The sequence below is a fragment of the Lagenorhynchus albirostris genome, chromosome 14 (genome assembly GCF_949774975.1).
Source record: "Lagenorhynchus albirostris chromosome 14, mLagAlb1.1, whole genome shotgun sequence".
Lineage (NCBI taxonomy): Eukaryota > Metazoa > Chordata > Mammalia > Artiodactyla > Delphinidae > Lagenorhynchus > Lagenorhynchus albirostris.
Genome location: NC_083108.1, coordinates 60551292 through 60557306, shown reverse-complemented (window position 1 = coordinate 60557306; position 6015 = coordinate 60551292).

Sequence of the window (6015 nt, the reverse complement as noted above, 5' to 3'; positions counted from 1 at the left end):
TTCTTATGGTTGCTGTCTGCATGATTGTATCTTCTTCCATCCTTTAACTTTCAAGTAATCTGTATCTTTCAACATAAAGTGTATCTCCCATGGATGGCATATAGTAGAATCTTGTTTTTTTTTTACACTCTGTCTTTTGACTGGATTGTTAAATATATGGAATTTTTAATTTTTTAAACTAAAGTTGTAAATAATGTTTCAAATCAAACTTGATTACTTTTTTCTGGCATTATATTACTAAAACTAGTGTCTTTGGATTAGGTAAAACATGTTAAATTGGAACCTTCAGTTTTTAATAAACCTGATTGTAAGAATTGGTTAAATAGCTTGTATATTACAAGTAGAGGTTGTTTTAAATATGGTAGATGAAATTAATTCAGTAGTTACTTCTTTTTACTTTTTTTTTTTTTTTTTTGCGGTACGCGGGCCTCTCACTTCTGTGGCCTCTCCCATTGCGGAGCACAGGCTCCGGACGTGCAGGCTCAGCGGCCATGGCTCACGGGCCCAGCCACTCCGCAGCACGTGGGATCCTCCCGGACCGGGGCACGAACCCATGTCCCCTGCATCGGCAGGCAGACTCTCAACCACTGCACCACCAGGGAAGCCCAGTTACTTATTTTTAATTTTCCCTGGCAATATTAGGTTCTTTTTCAAAGACTTATTCAGAATTAATTAAAGTCTTTTTGAGATATTGAATGTCTTCACATGTTATATTTTTGTTCTAAAATATGTATAATAGAGATTCCAATCAGTTGGTACTTTACTTAATCACTGAAAAATGCTAGTTTTCGTGTTGTGGTCTGTACAGGTAAAAGTTGATGGCCAGCTGCGGTCTTATATCTGAGTTGATAACGACAGGACTGCAGCAGGCTGATCTTTCTGGGCCAGGCCTCATTTGCCTGTTTGTAAAATGAGATTATGAGAGGGGACCTGCCTGGAATTGTGGGTAATCTCTTTTAATACACTTCTATTACTTTATAAGTTCTTCTTAGTTATTTTACACATTTTTAGGTGCTTTGAAAGAATTTCATTTAAATATTAATGTGTTAATTTACTGTAGAATAATTAAGGCAAACTTAAGGTGCTAAGCCTATGCTGTTAGGTGTTTAGTTTTGTCATGTTCATTGTCTTGCATAATGACATGCTTTCTTGAGTGGAGAGAAATCAGTGGAAGTATAAATAGGTAGGTGGCTGAGAATTTTAAATATCCCTAGATATGCTTGTAGGATTGTTATATAAATGAATGCCTTCTATCTTATGTGTTAAATCAGAATAAAAGTTGTGAATAGTTGGCCTACATTATCTGGGTGGTTACTTCGGTGCTCTGCTGTGGATGAGGAAAGTTGACCCAATATTTATAATCCTGTAACATAAGTAAAATTAAAATTTGCTTCTGCTAAAAAGAAAAAAATGTATATAATTTAGTTAAAACTGAAAATGTCAGTGGCATTATGAAAGTATTACAGTTGAAGAATGACCATTACTTACCAAATCTTGCAAGGGAATAATAATACCATTAAAAGAATAGTGAGGAAGTTTGTTTAAAATATTGTAGAGCTTCAGGTTGAAATCTGGGAGTCATGTCTTTATGAATTTCAATGTCAATGATTTTCTTCTCTTTAGAAGGATTATGATGACTAGGCAGAAAGTAGGAGCAAGGGTTACAACTTTCAATTCTTGAGAGGAATGAGCGTGCATAACAAATAGGAGAAAGATGTGCTCCATGAATGACTCTTGAGAAAGGATCAAGAGGCCACAGGAATTCAGGTTCACAGAACAGTGAGTGAATAAATATGAGTAGAGCCATACCTATAACCTTCCACAAAAATTACCAAGGCAAGCCTTAGAGGTTAACTAGAAGGTGCTTAATTCATTGCTTATTTAATTAGAAGGTGAGCCACATGTGTGTTGGTTACATGTTGACTTTGGAAGAGAAATGAGCCTTTCACAGGGTCAGAGTAGAATTCTATATGTGAGAGCAGCTCTAGACTTCTACCTGTGTACGTTAGGGGAAAAAGACAAGGTTTTTTGAGCAAAAAGAAAGGGCCATTTTTCATTTTCTTTTTTTGGTATAAAGATAAAAAGAAATTAACAGAGGTTTGAAAAAAATAGTTTAGCTTTGTCTCATCAATAAGGTATGAGTTTGGCCTGAAAATGGATTGTCTCTTTACCTTAAACAACCCAAAACTCTGGTCTCTTAAAAGTTTTATTGAGAATCTATATTTTCAAGCAATTATTGTTAAACATCAACATTTTTCTATGATATATTTGTGCCTTATGTTATTTTCTATTTCCCATTGGAATTAAGAAGTAAACTACTGCTTATCCTAACTTTTGAAATCCAATGAGAACTAGGCAATATGGCTAAAAAAGAGCATCTGGAAAGCTTATGTTATAGGAAGTATATTTGAATTACTTTCGGCGACTAGCAGTAATTTAAAGTAAATCACATATCTCCTGCAGACTCAAATTTCTCTAAGAGTAAAATAGTGGCTTGGCTTAAAATTTAGATCTATGAGATTTTTCCAAATCAAATCTTCTTAACTAATTGAAGCTAATAATTTTACTTATATTCAGGATGAGAATACCATCTCTCCTTGTTGGTTTTAAAATAATTGTTTCAAAGGAGAATCACATTAAGAAGTTGAAACATGACTATTGTTTGGCCTATGATTTTCCAGAGTCCCCCATGGACATACCGATATGCTACTCTTCATATGTTTTACCTCATTCCTCTACTTTTCCTCAATTTTTATCAATAGGTATATAAATTTATCTAATCAAGGTAGGATAGGTAAACTTACATATTAGATGATGCAGAATGAAAATGTGGAAAAACACTGGTTTAGGTTATAACTTAGTAAAAGGGCATTAATGGATATTTACTAAATGTTTTCCAATAAACATGTATCCTTGCCATAAGAAAAAAGCTAATTCTTTACAAGTTTATAGACTTGAGGAAACCAATTCTGTTGTGTTCTTATCTGGCCTATGTACTTCTAGTTCTGCATATAAGGTTACATGCTAATTTTCATGACAGATTTTAAAGGTTTTGGTTAATATTCAATCTGATAACTGATTACAAGAGATGAGTTTCAAATTGCATTTAGGATTGTTGATGGAATTCACCTCCTTAGAGGAGTGATCATTTACAGCCCTTTGATGGGGATGAAGTCATATAGATTGCTTTGAAGATGAGTACTACTGTGGGGAGATAACTGCTAGGGTGAAACTTAAGTGCTAATGAATTCACAAGGACCAATCAAGGGAGATGGGGCATCACATCATTTATTTAAAGTGTTTAAACTATCAGAAGTTTAATCGATCATATTGGTATGTACAAATTTTAAAGCATCTGCTTTTTACTGTACTCCTGCTTGGTACAGGATGAGATGAAGTGTGAGGACTTTTTAAATTGTTCTGGGCTAGTTGAGAGACGTTTTAGTGTAGCAGAAAGAGCTGGGCTGATCAGGAGGCCTGGATCCCAGTCTACATCTTTCATTACCAGCCCTGTATTTTGTCATCTGTACGATGTCATCTGTGAGATAAATAATATCTGATCTTCAAGTTGTATAACTGAAGAAAGCACTTTGAAAGTATAAAATATCACTGTAAAGTTATAAGGTATTATAATTGTAGGCAGTGAAAAATCTAGGTTATAACACTGGAAAAAATATGCTGTTCTATTTTTTCCTTTTTGGTGCACTTTTCTAGGTGAATGTGCCTCTTAGGAGCAATTGTCTGGGAGTGTCTGGGATAAGCTTGGGCTGCACAGGCAGTGTGCTCCCCGAAAGACTCGGAGCAGCTCAGCCGGCACATCGAGAGTGTGAAGCATGAAGTACATTTATTCTGCAAAAATGATAATTAAATATAAGACAACATTTCAAGGGTTCTGTTTTTTAAATAAATACAACAATAAAATCAACGAAAACTAAAGTCATATTCAGAGTTAACACGGGCCACCACTTTTCACAGACCTCACGGCACTTTGAAGACAGCATTCAAATGTTGATTTGAGTTGTTCAGATATTTTAACTACACAGAGCAATTTTTTAAGGGTGGTGAAGCCACAGGATACAAAAATAAAATCAATGACAGAAATTGGAACAAAGTATACTGTACATAAAGGTATTTGAATCTTCGATTTTGAGTTGAAAATGAGAAAATGGGGAGGTCCCGGGTTATCCCACAGTGTTGCTTGGACCTGCAGAGATCGTGTCAGCCTCTGAGAGCCTTTGAGCTGTCAGCAGTCACTTTCTAAGAGTCCTGGGGGTGGTGGTGGTGGTGGACAGCGAGGCTTATCAAAATTATAAAGGGTTCTGAAAATCATATAAATATTAGTACAATTATACTGTCTTTGTATAAAAAAGCATCAAGGGTTCAGGGTATACATTGACTAGATTTATCAATATAATAGAAGATAGCTAGGATTTTTTAAGGATTTACCTTTTATTTTTACTGTATACAGAAGGATCAAACATTTAACTTGTCATATTGCCTCAACTTAATTCCATATAAGCTCACAAAGGCAAGAAGTTTACTTTAAACACAGTATATTAGTCATGAATTTGTGTTTGGCAAAAACAAAACAAAAGCCGTTTTGTTGTATGTAATATTGTATATTCCTGTGAGTCAGTATCAAAGTATTTTTCTTACTAAAATGTATTCATATTTAAAAAAATTATCACTTACGAAGGGAAAAACATCCTTCTGTTGTGAATTGGTTTTAAAGATAACATTTGAGATAAAATTTGGGCTTCTTTTCCTCACTTCCACTCCCTTCCTTCTTCCTGTCATCGTTATCTTTACTTGAGATTTACTTGCTGCCCTGTGCCAGGGGTAGCAGGTGTCTGGCTCATGGATTGCTCAGCTGATTAAATCATTTGCTTGTCTTTTGAGGGGTGAGGAAAGGACAAAAATGTTAGTGATTTTTGGCTGTTGTTGTCCAAGCGCAACACTGCAGCAATATCCCATAAGGCCAGAAGATGGTGCTATTGTCTATAAAAGTAGACCCGCTGTTTTACTACATTGTTCAAACTAGTATTTCAGGGACTTCTCTGGCGGTCCTGTGGTTAAGACTCCGCTCTTCTACTGCAGGGGGCTCGGGTTCTATCCCTGGTTGGGGCACTAAGATGCCAAAAAAAGTCAGTATTTTTTGTATTTTGTATTTTTTGTATTTTGTATTTTGTATTTTTTGTATTTTGTATTTTGTATTTTCAAAATACAAAAAAGTTTGTATTTTCAAAATTCACACAGGGCCTAAGCAAACTAGAAAAATTTAGTAATTGTTTCTATGTTTTTAATCAAGAGGTTTTGTATATCTATATCTATCTATTCGATCTATATCATATAAGGCATTAGACCTTTTCTCGTCAGGTATGTGGCACACATATGCATTTTCACAAATTGGATTATGAACACATAATTAAGTGATGTTACTTTAAAGGGTTTTTTTGTATCTCTTGTAATGAAATTATAATAGGGTGCCTAGGGAGAAACTTTTTCCTCCCGTCTTTCAATTTCTTACTCTTATATCCTTCTGCTTTCCTCTCTTCTCCCCGCTCCTGCTGTATGTACTGTGGTGTCTTAGGCATTACAATGACCGTTGTAATTTCTATGGCAAGATGCAGTTGTTGAGAGTGCAATATTAATACTGCACATAAAACTGCCTTAGAAGGTTTATTGGTACTTAGTATAGATCCATTTCTTACTTGGTTGATGCTTTCAACTCTAAGGTTCTCATACTGGACTAGTCTCAGAGTGGAATGTTACCAGTTAAACTTATTTGCCAATGAGCGATTGTTTTATCTAAGAATTATGTGTTTTATTGTGCACTTAATGAGTTCAGCGAGGCCCAGGCCTAGGAGGACTTCTTTTATTCTATGGCTGAATGCCCCAGTTCAGTTTTGCCCCTGTCCTATCGGTTCTATGAGGTATGAATAGACTGGGTTAACTGGGCTACGAGGCGTGTGGTCACTGGGAACATCATCTTGGTGAAGAGTTGTACAAACGTCA